This window comes from Magnolia sinica, chromosome 11 (assembly GCF_029962835.1).
Source record: "Magnolia sinica isolate HGM2019 chromosome 11, MsV1, whole genome shotgun sequence".
NCBI classification, from domain to species: Eukaryota; Viridiplantae; Streptophyta; class Magnoliopsida; order Magnoliales; family Magnoliaceae; genus Magnolia; species Magnolia sinica.
Genome location: NC_080583.1, coordinates 776714 through 795398, shown reverse-complemented (window position 1 = coordinate 795398; position 18685 = coordinate 776714). Strand labels below are relative to the sequence as shown.

The following is an 18685-nucleotide window of genomic DNA, read 5'->3' as shown; positions in this document are numbered from 1 at the left end:
AATTGAACGTACCCTATATGGTTGACTTTATTTTTCCTTTCAATCATCTATCCAGTACTATTGCCCCTATCAAGGAGAGATGATACCATTACCAGTTAAACTTCTGATTCCCATTGGGACACTATGCTAACTACACTTTGGGCATAACTTCCTCAATTGGGTCAGGACCACATTCTCCTTTTTTTTTTTCTTTTTTTTTTTCTTTTTTTGCACATAAATAACTAACTTTGCATATGCATTCCATGTTAGCACTAATGCCATTAAGATCTTTTTCAATCAAGTGCAGATTTGAGAACTTGATTATGCTCTCGTATCAATAGAAGACTTTATTTATGTCAGATCTCTCCAAATTAGTAGCACTCCACGCTTGCTTTGAAACAGCATTTATAATTATAGAGACGATATCCTGTCAGCTGAACGAAGTAAATGGAGCACAACAACAGTAGCAGCAAAAACAAAAAAAACAAAAGTCCATGTACCCTGAGAGTATCCAATTCAGGCCCTCCTAAGGCATCATAGTAGTGATCTATTGGTAAAACATCAATTTCAGCAGTCTGTGTACTGTTAACCTCTGGTTCTCATTTTTTTGGAATTGTATAATCATAAAGCAATGGAAATAATGTGAAATTAGATGATATTTTTTTTGGAATTGTACCTTCTGATCACGCATAGGCTGCAGATGAAACACATTCCAGAACTTCTTACCTGCATCAGTTCAAACAACTTAGAAGCACTTTACAGAAGAAATGGTAAAGAAAAAAAAATCAAAGAAGACCAATGATTTCAATGTCCATCTTATGCATTTGAACCAAAATCCCATTCTTTCAAGCATAGAGAGGAAGAGAAGAAATCTAAAATTGACATCTTATTATATTAGAGCAAACACAAAACGTAAGTTCATAATATAATGGATATAGACTAGAAACAAAAGAAGTAACGAACAATGATATATTTATGCCATCAGGGGTATATCCATTCAACTCACAATTTCTGCATTTTGGTCATATCCCCCAATGCAGGGAAAGGCATGCTCGATCCATTCAAATCAGATATCCTCCTGAAAATCAAAATATATTGGATTCAATAAAGTAATTCATTTCATACCACTTCCAAGGCTGGGTATGAATCCAAGAAAATTCTAAGTAATAAAGCAGCAAGAAAAGAACATGGAATGTGCCCTCACAGTTCAGTTAGATTCACCAAGAAAGAGATGTTGGAAGGAATAGGTCCCGTCATAGATGTGCCTTGCATATGCCTGCAGTGGTTTAGAATCATGGTTCATATAGATGTTCTCATATAGAAGCAAGAAGCAATTTACATTGAAAACATATCAAATAAAGTTCTTACAGCCTCTTGAGTCGTGTCCAGTTCCCGATGAAATCAGGGATCTTACAGAAATAATATGAATGGAGTTTAATAAGTTATAATTTCTAAATGGAAAAGACAACCCCAGTGACTAGTGAAGAATTGATATACAAGTCCGTCAAGTTTCTCAAGTTGCCGAAGGTAATAGGTATTTCTCCTGTCAAGTTATTCGAACAAGCAAGGCTGCACCAGTAATATATTGGATTATGTTAGGAAAAAAGTTTTTTTTTTTTTTTTTTTTAAAAAAACACCTATTGTTTATTATCACCATAGGCTGTATGCCAATCACTACCAACTGATCATGATCAGATGGTGGTGATAAGTGAGGCCCACACCTGCTACACGGTGTGGACCCAGTGGGGCATTCCACTCCTTAAAATGGTCGTGGAGTCCTCTCAACACCACATATTGACCGTCAACTGATAGCGTTGAATAGCATAAACACTTCACAATTGGTTGACCCTCGGCCATTCTGTTCACCAATGTAACCTAACAATGGCCAGCATATATTTACACATTAATCACATTTTCTGTTTAATTAGGACATAGGAGGCAACCAGAACTAATAAATAAATAAATAACATTTAAATTTTAGAGATTCTCAATTCAGGTCACAAATCTTAGCAGCTGCTCAAATGTAATAAAGATAAGGGTGACACTATTTGCACCTGCCCTGATTGATAATGGCAACCTTCTTTCAACATTGGTGATACAACAGTACAAATTTGTACTCCTGAATTACCAAAAGTAGAAAGAAAAGATGCTAATGGAAAATATCAATCAAGATGAGTAAAGATATGAATTCCCTGAAAGATAACTATGAAATGAGAATTAGGTCACTATTTTAAAAAAAGAAAAAAAAATTTGCAATGGCAGAACAGAGAATCTTACAATCTCTCCAAGCTGCGCAAATTACCAAGCTCTGGAGGAAGAGGTCCTTCGACCTCGTTAACTTCAATGACTCTGCAAACTCACGAATTGCATGAATAATAGTAGCTAAACGCAATTTCATCTGCCTAATCAAATGAAAGTTGTGAATCACATACAGTGACTTGAGTGTCATGATGTTTCCTAGCTCCTTTGGAATTGTTCTAGAAATGTGATTTCCCAAAAGCGACCTACAATGTTCAAACAATTTTTTGGGTATGTCCCTCAGAGAGTGAGAGAGGAAGAGAGGGTTTTGTAGATTAGTTATAGAAGATTCCAGATGCAATTATGGAAGAGGACTTACAAATCGGTGAGAGGAAGGGAAGCCCATGCTGCAGGGATCGATCCATTGAGATAGTTGCGAGAAAGATCGCTGTTGGACAAGAGCAGAAATTGCGATCTAAGACCCCGATATTTGCTACGAGGCAAAATAAAAGCGAGAGAGAGAGAGAGAGAGAGAGAGAGAGAGAGTGAAATACCTCTCTTTGGGCGCGGCTCTGTTTTGAGCGCGCGCCCAAATTTGGGAGACGGATTGGCTACTGGTGGAGGGTGCTCTGTGGGCCCCACCATGATGTATGTGTGTCATCCATTCTGTTCATCTATTTTTAGAGATCATTTTAGGGCTTTATAGAAAAATTGATAGGTATATAAGTCACAGGTGGACCACACCACAGGAAATCAATAATGATTGGATATCCACTATTAAAATCCTCCTAAGGCCCACTGTATTGTTTATTTGAAATCTAATATGTTGATTAGGTCATAAAGACCCGAATGAAGGGAAACTATAAATATCAGCTTGATCTAAAACTTTTACGGCCCCCATAACGTTTTTAATGGTCAACGTTCATCCAACACTTTTTCTTGTAATGTGGTCCACTTGAGATTTAGATATACCTCATTTTTTCTCTTATATCATAAAATGATCTATAAAAAAAGATGGACGGCATGGATTAAATACATACATCATGGTGTGGCCCACAGAGTACTAACCACAAGCCAGTGGATGGTGTCAGGGGGAGTGGCCAATTTGTTCTCTTTTCTGTGGTGTTGTTCATTTAATTAATATTTGGATATGAATCATTTTTTAAATAGTTCTCTAAAACGATCTTAAAAAATGGAGGAACAGTGTGGGTTAACTCCAAATTTTCGATAAATATAAAACTCAAGTGGACCATGCGACACAAAATAGTTTGGAATAATGATTTCCACCGTTGATACCTTCCTTGGGCGCATAATAATGTTTATTTGACATCCCTCATGTTTATAATATCAAAAAGATATGAATGAAGAGAAAACACAATATGATATGAATTGTTGTGCGCTAACTACGATAACAGTGTAAAATCTACTTCGTCCATCATTTTCTCTGAACCATGATAGAATGAGATTTAAAAAATGAGATAGATCCATTGTCTAAGTGGGCCATACTATGGGGAAACAGTGAGAACAAATACATTAACCATTGCAATCTTCCCGGGGATTACCATGATGTTTTATTATAAAATATTTTAAAATTTTTTTATATATAGATGAGCATGTTAGAGAAAGTATGTTTTTTTAGGATTTCCTAAAAAAAAATTCAATCATTGGCTGTAGATGAGCATGTTAAGAGATAAAAAGCTTTTCACCAATAGATTTTATGCCAAATCTCTACTATGCAAAACCAGAGAGAAGACCTGATCTTGTCAGGTCCAAGTCCTTTTAGGTCCGGATCTTATTTTTGAAGACCTGGACCTAAATCCAATTGGCTTTGTGCACTTATCGAATCATTGGATCTAAGCTTTTAAGTCGGGTTTGAGATAGATAAGATTATTTACATGGTCGAGCTCACCCCAATTAGTTGGGATATGGCTTAAATGATGATTTGTATTTCATTTGTATCAACGAGTTTGTGCAATAGATGTTTGTAGGAGCATAAGAGAGCATGATAAAGTTGTGTTTGTGTTTCTATAAGGTTACACTAATCCTTGTTTAAATCATAAGGAAATTTTCTTGACAAATGTATTTGGACATTTCTTATTTTTTAGTAGTATTTTATATGGTTTCAAATAAGGTCGGGATCACTGCATACATATATATATATATATATATATATATATATATATATATATATATATATTATTTGAAAAGGTTCCATACGGTCAAGCTGTGTGGGCCCCACCGTGATGGGTGTCGAACATGTACCCCATCAGTCAGATGCACCATTCCATGGTGGGCCTGCGGCTTAAAAATCAAGTCAATCCATGGCATGGGGCCCAAAACAGTTGCAAGGTTAGTTACGGTGGTACCAGCGCCATGGGTGCGCGCCTCATATACACGCACATGGCTTGAGAGTCACATTTATATAAATATCCTGCAGACTACTGGATTATTTCCGTCGCCAAAACGCCCTAATCCCTCCAAAATGCCCAAAATGCCCAAACGCGAGCTCCATCTCCCTCTCTTTCGATCTCCCTCTCCCGATCTCCCTCTCCCTCTCTCAATCTCCCTCTCCTTCAATCTCAACCCTCTCCCTCGATCTCCCTCTCCCGATCTCAACCCTCTCTCTCGATCTCCCTCTCACTCTCCCTCCCTCTCTCGATCTCCCTCTCCCTGCAACATCAACCATCCCATGACAGTCCCCACACATGGGGTTTCTAATATTGTAGAAGCAACAACAGCAGCTCCATATGGGGTATGTGATTTGTCGTCCACGGTTGAATAGGGAAGACTGAAGGGAGGGAGTGAGTGCAGTAGCAGCAGTAGAAGCATGCAGACAAGTACATCAACGTTTTCACCATTATTTGCATCTGCTTTGTATAACAAGATAGGCTTTTGTAACTTACCCTGCTCGGACTTGGGTTGAGCTTTGTGTATATGTCCTGGGCTGTACTCGGTCTAGAATATTTTGGCTTATCACGAGCATGGCTTAGGTTCAAAATTACAGGCCGGGCTTAAGCTTGGACAGAGCTCGACCCAGCCCTAACTCGGCCCATTGACAGCCCTAAACTTGCCTCCTCCGGTAGAGGATCAAATGTTTTACGTGATAGTATTGTCCTCGGCCCGAGGATTAGGTTTATCGCCCTCCATCCAATAAGAAGCGGGTTGCGTACTGAGTAACTCAGTACGCCAAGCTTACTGAGTAAACTCTGTGCGCCCCACTGTCATTTATGCATTGTATCCACTCCATCCATCTATTTTAACACATTATTTTAGGGCTTTCTACCAAAAATAGAGTATATAAAAATCTCAATTGGATCACACCATCGAAAACAGTGTGAATTGAACATCTACAGTTGAAAATTCTTGGGGGCAACCGAAGTTTTAGATCAAGCTAATGTTTGTTTTTTCCCTTCATCCATGTCTGTCTGATATCATGAATAGGTTGGATGTCAAATAAACATCACTGGGGGCCTTAGAAAGTTTTCAATGGTGGAAATCAATACTTTCACTTTTTCCTGTGGTATGATCCACTTGAGCTTTGTATATGTATCAATTTTGGGTTGAACCCCTAAAATGATCTGAAAAAATGAATAGACGGCATGGATAAACCACATGCATTCTCGGTGAGCCCAACCGAGTTTACTCTGTACGATAAGAGCGTACTGAGTAACTTAGTATGCAATCCAATTTCCATCCAATATTAGCGCTGCCTGAGTCAATGCGACTCCTGGCCTTCTTCCAAACCAAACCCTAGGCTATACGGTCTCTCTCTCTCTCTCTCTTTCACAGAGATTTCCAGATGGTGGAAGCTGTGAAAATGCCGCAGCCACTACCAGCTCCGCAGCCGCTTCCGGCTCCTTCAAAACCTCGTAAGCTTCTCTTCGAAAATCTCTATCTCTCTCTCTCTCTCTCTCTCTCTCTCTCTCTCTCTCTCTCTCTCTCTCTCTCTCCCCTTGATTTCTTGAATTTTAATCCATGTAGTTCGTTTTTCTCTTGCGGTAGTTGAATCATGTCAAAATATAGAAATTTCATTTCGTAAATGCCGATGCGATCTTGTCACGTGTGCCATCTTGGCACACTTGTTGCCTGATATGGGCCACTCATCTAGTGGGGTTGGGGTGCCACCGGGGGGTTTGCGGCTCCGTGACCACAAAATCGAGATTTCCACTCATTTGGTGGGTCGTTGTCATTTTTCTCATACGTATGTGGCCCACCTGATCTTTTGGGCAAGGGTATGTTTACAGTTGACTCCACCTGATGAATTGATGGGGTCTTTGAGACGTGTTCTATGGTGGCATGTGTGGTGGAATGGCTTGCATTTCTCCATGCATTTTGTGCTCAATGTGTTAATTTTCATTGAGGCAGCTTGTTTTATTTGATTTCAAGACCTGAATTCCTGATCAAGCTCATTTTCAAATCTCTACACTTTTTCTTAGTGGATTACATAGTCATTTTGGGCAGGACTGCAACTGGTACATCAGTGTGACTTGAACCCTGGTCTTTGCCAGTCTGGGGTGTTCACTGCCGGCTCAATCAACATGTTAGGATCTACTCTTTAAGTGTTGTAGGGTGTGGATTTTCACTAATTGTATGATCCCTGTACAAGGATATGCACAATATGGGTTTTTGGTTTGTAATGGTGAACCCATTACCACAGTTTAGCCATCTAGGCTGTTGGGTTGTTGCGCATGCTCGTGTATGGACTATACCCCAAAATTTGCCTTGATGGAGCAATCCTACCCTTTGAATATGTTGACTAAGAATTAATTGTCAGTAAATGAAATACGTCAATGGTTTGCGTTCAACTAAAAAAAGGGATCAAGCTTGGCGACCTAGATATTCCAATTGATGCTGGCACAATTACCCATAGGCAAGATTGCGTGAGTAGCTTAGTAGATTGAAAGAAGCTGCACCAACCCAACAAGCTTCTTCTCTAATGACACCGCCAACTACCAAGCCACCAAGATTCCCCCTTGAACTTCCATATTCAATTTTCACAAGCCTAGGCACCAAAAGCTCAATCTTCTCCCAATGCTTGACATAATTAAAAACTGACCAAGTTCCAACCACCACCCCATATTGAGGCATTGGTGCCTTAAAAGCTTCAGTACCAGTCTTAACTTATGATGAAGTGTTCAATTCTTTCCTTCACTACAAATATCAATGACAAGATATTACAAGAAAGCTCACCTACTTTCTTCTTTCCATATTCCCCACATACAAGCTAAAGGGAGCAACCTCCATACAACTCACCGACTCAATTGGAAGGACCCTACAATCCACCATTTAAAAGATCCACAATCTACTTTGTAATGACCATGAACGTTGAGTAACTTAAAGAAGAAACCCCCAGACTTTCCTCACCATTTATAAGTCAAAGGCTTAAGAGAGGTCAGCTTTCTATAGTCAGAAGAAAGGTCTACTTACTTTTCTATAACCAGAAAAAAAGGTCTGGTTATAGAAAAGTAAAAATATCAATGCAAGAAGTTTTTAATGGTGAGATTTCAATCAACACTGTGTGACCAACTTGAGAATTTGATCTACCTCAGTTTTGGGTTCATAGTATAAAATTATCTGAAAAAATGTATGGAAAGCATGGATGGGACATATACTTCATGTTGGGGTCTACAGAGCACCAACCTCTAGCCATTCCTTAAAATAGAGGTTTTATATGAACCTTTAGCAGATGGTTTGTTGTCATGCAACCTATTCATAAGATCATACGGGCATGGGCAAAGGGGAAACATTAAAATAAGCTTGATCCAAAACTTCTATGGCCCTTAAGAAATTCTATATAGTAGATGTTCATGGGTGACATTGGTTCCATTTCTTTATAGGCCAGAGCATTTTATGAAGAAGTCAACATCTTTTAATATTCATATATTTCTTTTGTTAATGATTTAAATAATCCCTTCCCTTCTCTAATACAATATATATATATATATATATATATATATATATATATGGACACACACACCTGCACATGCACACAGACATATATGTTGAGGTGCATATGAAATAGACACACACAACATCCATGTTGTAATTACAATTATCTATAATGGCATTTATATTTCTAAGGTCGATTATAATCTTTATATGCCATTCTACCCATTCATAAGTGACTCCAACATCCATGTTGTAATTACAGATATCTATAATAATAATAATAATTTGTTCATTATAGTGCATAGACAATAGTTATCATTGTGGTTACAGTGATTCATTATGTGACAGGTTTTTAGGTGAGATGAACGAGTTTCAAAACAAAACCAGTCTGCGGTTTTGAGAAGCAATTCCCAAGATGTATGTGTGTTTCAATGGCCATCTGCACCTTGAAAGCATCCAATGGAAGGTAAAGAAAGCCTAAACTATTGGAGTGGCCTGGCCATTTGGACAGGCCGTGTTTATGTATTTGCTCAAAATTAATGGAGCAGACCCGGATGTGCGTCGGAGCTATCCGGATGAGCGGGGGTCCCTGGAAGGTGGGAACAGCTGTTATGACCATGATGAAGCTGTCCATTTCCTATGGACAACATTGGAGGGGCCTGGCCATTTGGACAGACCGTGTTTATATATTTGATCGAAATTAATGGAGTAGACCCGGATGTGCGTCGGAGCTATTCGGAAGAGCGGGTTCCCTGGAAAGAGGGAACCGCTATTATGATCATGATGAAGCTGTCCATTTTTTATGGACAGCATTGGAAGGGGCCTGGCATTTACGTCGGATGGCCTTGTTTATATCTGTATTTGCTTTGCAGGGACCATACCCTTAACCTAAACCAAAACCTATGACCTAAAACCTTAACCTATAACCTAAACCTCAATCTTAACCTAAACCTAAACCTTAACTTAAAACCTAAAACCTAAACCTAAATCCAAAACCTAAATCTAAACCTTAACTTATTCTCAGTTCCCTAAACCTATATCTTATAACTTAAACCTAAACCTTAACCTATACCTATAACCTTAACCTAAACCAAAACCTATGACCCAAAACCTTAACCTATAACCTATAACCCAAACCTATTCTCAAATCCGATTTCCTAAACCTAAACCTTGACCTATTCTCAATTCCCTAAAGCTATAACCTATAACCTAACCTAAACCTATCCTCAAATCCCAAAACCTATAACTATAACCTAAACCTTAACCAAAAACCTATAACTTAACCTAGCCTAAACCAATAACCTTCACCTAAACCTAAACCTAAACATATAACCTAAAACTATTCTCAAATCCCTAAACTTAAACCTAAACTTATAACCCAAACCTATTCTCAAATCCCTAAACCTAAACCTAAACCTAAACCTTAAAAGCTTCTCAAATGCCTAAACCTAAACCTATTCTCAAGTCCCTATCCCTAAACCTAAACCTATAACTTAAACCTATTATCAAATACCAAAACCTAAACCTTTTCCTTTAATGTATTCTCAAATGCCTAAACCTAAACCTACACCTAATCCTAATCTCAACTCCCTAGCCTAAACCTAAACCTAAACTTGAAAACCCAAACCTAAACCCGGTTCCGAACCCGAACCCAATTTCCTAAACCTAAACCTTGACCATTCCTCATTTCCCTAAAGCTGTAACCTATAACTTAACCTAAACCCATAACTATAACCCAAACCTATTCTCAAATCCCTAAACCTAAACCTAAACCTACACCTAATCCTAATATCAAGTCCCTAGCCTAAACTTAAACCTAAACTTGAAAACCCAAACCTAAACCCGGTCCCGAACCCGATTTCCTAAATCTAAACCTTGACCTATTCTCAATTCCCTAAAGCTATAACCTATAACCTAACCTAAACCTATCCTCAAATCCCAAAACCTATAACTATAGCCTAAACCTTAACCAAAAACCTATAACCTAACCTAACCTAAACCTATAACCTTCACCTAAACATAAACCTATAAGCTTTACCTAAACCTAAACCTATAACCTAAACCTATTCTCAAGTCCCTATCCCTAAACCTAAACTTATAACCTAAACCTATTATCAAATACCAAAACCTAAACCTTTTCCTTTAATGTATTCTCAAATGCCTAAACCTAAACCTACACGTAATCCTAATCACAACTCCCTATTCTAAACCTAAACCTAAACTTGAAAACCCAAACCTAAACCCGGTCCCGAACCGGAACCTGATTTCCTAAACCTAAACCTTGACCTATTCTCAATTCCTTAAAGCTATAACCTATAACCTAACCTAAAACTATACTTATAACCTAAACCTATCCTCAAATCCCAAAACCTATACCTATAACCTAAACCTTAACCAAAAACCTATAACCTAACCTAACCTAAACCTATAAACTTCACCTAAACCTAAACTTATAACCTTAACCTAAACCTAAACCTAAACCTAAACCTTAAACCTAAACCTATACCCAAATCCCTATCCCTAAACCTAAACCTATAACCTAAACCTATTCTCAAATCCCAAAACCTAAACCTAAACCTTAATGTATTCTCAAATACCTAAACCTAAACCTACACCTAATCCTAATCTCAACTCCCTAACCTAAACTTAAACCTAAACTTGAAAACCCAAACCTAAACCCGGTCCCGAACCCGAACCCAATTTCCTAAACCTAAACCTTGACATATTCTCAATTCCCTGAAGCTATAACCTATAACCTAACCTAAACCTATTCTCAAATCCCATAACCTATAACTATAACCTAAACCTTAACCAAAAACCTATAACCTAACCTAACCTAGACCTATAAACTTCACCTAAACCTATACCTATAACCTTAACCTAAACCTAAACCCATTCTCAAGTCCCTATCCCTAAACCTAAACCTAAACCTATTCTCAAATCCGAAAACCTAAACCTAAACATTAATGTATTCTCAAATGCCTAAACCTAAACCTACACCTAATCCTAATCTCAACTCCCTAGCCTAAACCCGAACCCGAACCCGATTTTCTAAACCTAAACCTTGACCTATTCTCAATTCCCCAAAGCTATAACCTATAAGCTAACCTAAACCTATCCTCAAATCCTAAAACCTATAACTATAACCTAAACCTTAACCAAAAACCTATAACCTAACCTAACCTAAACCTATAACCTTCACCTAAACATAAACGTATAAGCTTAACCTAAACCTAAACCTATAACCTAAACCTATTCTCAAGTCCCTATCCCTAAACCTAAACCTATAACCTGAACCTATTATCAAATACCAAAACCTAAACCTTTTCCTTTAATGTATTCTCAAATGCCTAAACCTAAACCTACACCTAATCCTAATCACAACTCCCTATCCTAAACCTAAACCTAAACTTGAAAACCCAAACCTAAACCCGATCCCGAACCCGAAACCGATTTCCTAAACCTAAACCTTGACCTATTCTCAATTCCTTAAAGTTATAACCTATAACCTAACCTAAACCTAGACTTATAACCTAAACCTATCCTCAAATCCCAAAACCTATACCTATAACCTAACCTAACCTAAACCTATAACCTAACCTAGCCTAAACCAATAACCTTCACCTAAACCTAAACCTATAACCTAAAACTATTCTCAAATCCCTAAACTTAAACCTAAACTTATAACCCAAACCTATTCTCAAATCCCTAAACCTAAACCTAAACCTTAAAAGCTTCTCAAATGCCTAAACCTAAACCTACACCTAATCATAATCTCAACTCCCTAGCCTAAACCTAAACCTAAACTTAAAAACCCAAACCTAAACCCGGTCCCGAACCCGAACCCAATTTCCTAAACCTAAACCTTGACATATTCTCAATTCCCTAAAGCTATAACCTATAACCTAACCTAAACCTATTCTCAAATCCCAAAACCTATAACTATAACCTAAACCTTAACCAAAACCTAAAACCTAACCTAACCTAAACCTATAAACTTCACCTAAACCTATACCTATAACCTTAACCTAAACCTAAACTTATTCTCAAGTCCCTATCCCTAAACCTAAACTTATAACCTAAACCTATTCTCAAATCCCAAAACCTAAACCTAAACCTTAATGTATTCTCAAATGCCTAAACCTAAACCTACACCTAATCCTAATCTCAACTCCCTAGCCTAAACCCGAACCCGAACCCGATTTCCTAAACCTAAACCTTGACCTATTCTCAATTCCCCAAAGCTATAACCTATAAGCTAACCTAAACTTATCCTCAAATCCCAAAACCTATAACTATAACCTAAACCTTAACCAAAAACCTCTAACGACCCAACCTAAACCTATAAACTTCACCTAAACCTAAACCTATAACCTTAACCTAAACCTAAACCTATAACCTAAACCTATTCTCAAGTCCCTATCCCTAAACCTAAACCTATAACCTAAACCTATTCTCAAATCCCAAAACCTAAACCTAAACCTTAATGTTTTCTCAAATGCCTAAACCTAAACTTGAAAACCCAAACCTAAACCCGGTCCTGAACCCGAACCCGATTTCCTAAACCAAAACCTTGACCTATTCTCAATTCCCTAAAGCTATAACCTATAACCTAACCTAAACCTAAACTTATAACCTTAACCTTAACATATAACCTTAACCTAAACTTAAACCTATAACTATAACCCAAACCTATTCTCCAATCCCTAAACCTAAACCTATAACCTAAACCTATTCTCAAATCCCAAAACCTATAACCTAAACCTTAATGTATTCTCAAATGCCTAAACCTAAACCTACACCTAATCCTAATCTCAACTCCCTAGCCTAAACCTAAACCTAAACTTGAAAACCCAAACCTAAACCCGGTCCCGAACCCGAATCCAATTTCCTAAACCTAAACCTTGACCTATTCTCAATTCCCTAAAGCTATAACCTATAACCTAACCTAAACCTATTCTCAAATCCCAAAACCTATAACTATAACCTAAACCTAAACCTATAACCTATAACCTAACCTAAACCTAAACCTATAAACTAAACCTAAACCTATAACCTTAACCTTAACATATAACCTTAACCTAAACCTATAACTATAACCTAAACCTAAACCTTAACCTGTAACTTAAACCTAGACTTATAACCTTAACCTAAACCTATTCTCAAATCCTAAAACCTATACTTATAGCCGAAACCTAAACCTAAACCTTAACCTTAACCTATAACCTATGCTTACAGCATTAACATAAACCTATTCTCAAATCCCAAAACATATACCTATAACCCAAACCTAAACCCAATCTCAAACCCGAACCCGATTTCCTAAACCATTCCCTAAACCTATACCTATAACCTAAACCTAAAACATAACCTTAACTAAACCTATTCTCATAATCTATAACCTATACTTATAACCCAAACCTAAACCCGATTCCAAACCCGAACCCGATTTCCTAAAACTAAACCTTAACCTATAACCGAAACTTATACCTATAGCCTAAACCTAAACCTAAACCATAAACTATAACCTAAACCTAGACTCATAACCTTAACCTAAACCTATTCTCAAATCCCAATACCTATACCTATAACCCAAACCTAAACCCAGTCCCGAACCCGAACCCGATTTTCTAAACCTAAACCTTAATGTATAACCTAAACTTATACCTATAACCTAAACCTAAACCTTAACCTATAACCTAAACCTATACCTATAACCTAAACCTAAACCTTAACCTATAACCTAAACTTAGACTTATAACCTTAACCTAAACCTATTCTCAAATCCCAAAACCTATACTTATAGCCGAAACCTAAACCTTAACCTTAACTTATAACCTATATTTACAACCTTAACCTAAACCTATTCTCAAATCCCAAAACCTATGCCTATAACCCAAACCTAAACGTGATCCCGAACCCGATTTCCTAAACCTAAACCTTAACGTATAACCTAAACCTATACCTATAACCTAAACCTATACCTTAACTTATAACCTAAACCTAGACTTATAACATTAATCTAAACCTATTCTCAAATCCCAAAACCAATACTTATAGCCGAAACCTAATCCTTAAGCTTAACCTATAACCTATACTTACAACCTTAACCTAAACCTATTCTCAAGTTCCAAAACCTATGCCTATAACCCAAACCTAAACTCGATCCGAACCCAAACCCGATTTCCTAAACCTTAACCTTAACCTATAACCTATACCTATACCTATACTTATAGCCTAAACCTAAACCTTAACCTATAACTTAAACTTAGACTCGTAACCTTAACCTAAACTTATTCTCAAATCCCAAAACCTATACCTATAACCCAAACCTAAACTCGATCCCGATCCCGAACCCGAACCCGAACCCGATTTCCTAAACCTAAACTTTAACTTATAACCTATAACCTAAACCTAGACTTATAACCTTAACTTAAACCTATTCTCAAATCCCAAAACTTATACTTATAGCCGAAACCTAAACCTTAACCTTAACCTATAACTTATACTTACAACCTTAACCTAAACCTATTCTCAAATCCCAAAACCTAAACTTAAAACCTAAATGTATTCTCAAATCTTTAAACCTAAACCTACACCTAATCCTAATCTCAACTCCCTAACCTAAACATAAACCTAAACTTGAAAACCCAAACCTAAACCCAATCCCGAACCCGATTTCCCAAAACTAAACCTAAACCTTAACCTATTCTCAATTCCCTAAAGCTATAACCTATAACCTATAACCTAAACCTAACATAAACCTATAACCTTAACCTAAACTTAAAACCTAAAACCTAAACCTAAACCTAAAACCTAAATGTATTCTTAAATCCCCAAACCTAAACCTATACCTAATCCTAATCTCAACTCCCTAACCTAAACCTAAACCTAAACTTGAAAACCCAAACCTAAACCCGATCCAGAACTCCGAACCCGATTTCCTAAACCTAGACCTTAACCTATTCTCAAATCCCTAAAGGTATAACTTATAACCGACACTTATAACCTAAACCTATAACTGACACTTATAACCTAAACCTATAACCTAAATGTATTCTCAAATTCCTAAACCTACACCTACACCTAATCCTAATCTCAACTCCTTAACCTAAACCTAAACTTGAAACCCCAAACCTAAACCCGAACCCGATTTTCCTAAACCTAAACCTTAACCTATTCTCAATTCCGTAAACTTTAACCTATAACCTAATTTAAACCTAAACCTTAACCTATTCTCAATTCCCTAAACCTTAACCTATAACGTAACTTAAACTTAAACCTATAACCTATACTTATAACCTAAACCTAAACATATAACCTAAACCTAAAACCTAAATGTAATCTCAAATCCTTAAACCTAAACCTACACTTAATCATAATCTCAACTCTTTAACTTAAACCTAAACTTGAAAACCCAAACCTAAACCCGATACCGAACCTGAACCAGAACCTGATTTCTTAAACCTAAACCTTAACCCATTCTCAATTCCCTAAAGCTATAACCTATAACCTATAACCTAAACCTGATTTCTTTTCATTTGTCTGGATCACCTCTGAGATGTTCTTTCTCTTTTCATTTATTTTTTTCCATAAGAGTGTTTGTGTTTGGATGGATGCAGTTTATGTTTGGATGAATGTAGTTTATGTTTGGATGAATTTACATAGTTTGGGTTTAGATGGATGTAAATGTGAATATGATGAAATATATTATATAACACCTGTTATATAATATTTCGTAGGTAAAAGTATTTAGCGACGAATATTTTCCTCGCTAAACGTTTTATCCATGTTTTTAAAATTGTTGCGGCCTTTAGCAACGAAACATTTCGTCGATCAAAGTAACATCCAGGTTTTTTAGCTACGAAATGGTTCGTAGCTAAAAGTAATTTTTTAAAAAATTGTTTGTAGCCTTTGGCAACGAAACTTTTCGTTGCTAAAATTCTCATCTACGATATTTAGCTACGAAATTTTTCGTAGCTAAAAGTAAATCGTTTGCACCCTTTTGCGGCGAAACTTTTTGTCGCCAAAAGTCTCATCCACGATTTGTAGCTACGAAAAGTTTCGTAGCTAAAAGTAATCCATTCCATTACTAGAAGTAAAACGTTTGCACCGTTTAGCGGCGAAAAATTTCGTCGCTAAACGTGTCACCCACATTTTTTAGCTACGAAAATCTTCGTAGCTAAAAGTAATCCACTCGTTTTTTGGTTGCGGCCTTTAGCGACGAAAAGTTTCGGTGCTAAAAGTCTCACCGATGATTTTTAGCTACGAAAGTTTTCGTAGCTAAAAGTAATTTAATTCGTTTTAGTGGAGCAGCCTTTAGCGACGAAAATTTTCGCCGCTAAAAGTCTCATCCAGAATTTTTAGCTACGAATATTTTCGTAGCTAAAAGTAATCCATTCCATAGCTATATGCATCGTTTAGCGGCGAAAAATGTCGTCGCTAAACGTGTCACCCACATTTTTTAGCTACGAAAATCTTCGTAGCTAAAAGTAATCCACTCGTTTTTTGGTTGCGGCCTTTAGCGACGAAAAGTTTCGGTGCTAAAAGTCTCACCGATGATTTTTAGCTACGAAAGTTTTCGTAGCTAAAAGTAATTTAATTCGTTTTAGTGGAGCAGCCTTTAGCAACGAAAATTTTCGCCGCTAAAAGTCTCATCCAGAATTTTTAGCTACGAAAATTTTCGTAGCTAAAAGTAATCCATTCCATAGCTATATGCATCGTTTAGCGGCGAAAAATTTCGTCGCTAAACGTCTCATCCACATTTTTTAGCTACGAATATCTTCGTAGCTAAAAGTAATCCACTCGTTTTTTGGTTGCGGCCTTTAGCGACGAAAATTTTCGCCGCTAAAAGTCTCACCAATGATTTTTAGCTACGAAAAGTTTCGTAGCTAAAAGTAATCTAATTCGTTTTAGTGGAAAAGGTGGTTGCGGCCTTTGGCGACGAAAAGTTTCGCCGCTAAAAGTCTCATCCATGATTTTTAGCTGCGAAAATTTTCGTCGCTAAAAATATCGTCGCTAAAAGTACACTTTTGGCGACGAAAAACTATTTCGTCGCTAAAAGTTACTTTTGGCGACGAAAATGTGTTTCGTCGCTAAAAATTTCGTCGCTAAAAACCCTCTTTCTTGTAGTGTCTTTTGAATAATTTTCCGTCGCTTGGTCGTGCATAAGTCTTTTAGGAATTTGGCATATGAAGGTATCTGTTTAACGACATCAAGCAGAGGAATGTTGACTTTCACCTGTTTCAACACCTCTAGGATATCCTGAGAGTTAGAGAGAGGTTTTGGTGAAACCAACCTTTGGGGGAATGGAGCAACTGGCTTCTCTAGAAGTTCCGGTTATACTTTTTGTGGGGCATCACTGGATCCATCATTGTTGTCCTCTTCTGGTTCTTGAGGCTTTTCGGGCCTAACCGGAAGAGTTTTATCAATGATCTTCCCACTCCTAAGAGTGGTGATGGATTTAGCATGCCCCATCTGATTTGAAGGGCTGGGATCATTATTCTCGTACTGCGGTTTAGGATTGGGGAGAGGTTGTGCAGGAAGCATCCCCTTTTCTATAACCGTCATACGAGAATCTATCTTTTGCATAAAATCTGTGATTCCCCGCATTGCCTGAGCCAGCTCTTGTATGGGATTTTGAACCGGTTCCTCTTGAGGTTTCACTTGAATTGGATTTTGATTGAAGAAACCTGGAGGAGTCGCCGTTTGTCCATTCCTCCAACTAAAGTTTGGATGATTTTTCCAGCCAGGATTGTATGTGTTGGAGTTAGGTCCAGTAAAAGGTCTTTGATAGTTATTTACGGCATTGGCTTGTTCATTCAACACTCCTCAAAAGGCAGGTATTGTAGGACAGTTTTCAGTTGTGTGAATGTTGCAATCGCAGATGCCGCAAACAATTTCATTGACCTTATCCTTCTTTCCTTCCATGGCCTCAACTTTCCTTATGAGCGTAGTCACTTTACACTTGAGATCATCCTCTTCTTTCAAGAGATATAATCCACCTTTCTCCTTTAATTGAGTCGGCCTAGACGTGGTGTTCGCCATTGGGTAATAGTCCCATGATTGTGTTTTTTCAGCGAGACTATCGAGGTAATCCCATACCTCGTCAACATCTTTATTGATGAACTCTCCATTACACATTGTCTCGACCATTTGGCGCATGGAAGATGTCAGTCCATCATAGAAAAAATTTGTAATGCGCCACGTTTCAAATCCGTGTTGTGGGCATGAACTGACCAAATCTTTGAACCTTTCCCAACATTGGAAGAATGTTTCATCTTCCTTTTGGGCAAAGTTCATGATTGCTTTTCTGAGGGTAATCGTTTTATGATGTGGGAAGAATTTTTTTATGAATTCCCTCTGCATATCGTTCCATGTGCCAATGGATCTAGGACGCAGTGAATGCAACCATGTCTTAGCTTTCTCTTTTAAGGAAAAAGGAAAGAGTTTCAGCCTAATTGTATCCTCAGATACATTAGGAAAACATAATGTAGCTATAATCTCATCGAACTCTTTCAAATGTAAATATGGACTTTCTGATTCAAGTCAATGGAATTTGGGAAGGAGTTGGATAACT

The 18685-nt window shown here is 37.5% G+C and overlaps 1 long non-coding RNA gene and 1 other non-coding gene across 2 annotated transcripts; one reads left to right on the top strand and one right to left on the bottom strand.

Moving 5' to 3' along the window:
- Positions 1 to 963: 963 nt before the first annotated feature.
- On the bottom strand, positions 964 to 1393 carry LOC131218484 (uncharacterized). The gene is made up of 3 exons (XR_009157765.1): positions 1348 to 1393; positions 1184 to 1255; positions 964 to 1057 (listed from the first exon to the last, which is right to left on the bottom strand). It is a non-coding gene; the product is annotated as an uncharacterized LOC131218484 (long non-coding RNA).
- Positions 1394 to 18319: 16926 nt separating this feature from the next.
- On the top strand, positions 18320 to 18426 carry LOC131219853 (small nucleolar RNA R71). The gene has a single exon (XR_009158495.1). It is a non-coding gene; the product is annotated as a small nucleolar RNA R71 (small nucleolar RNA).
- Positions 18427 to 18685: the final 259 nt, after the last annotated feature.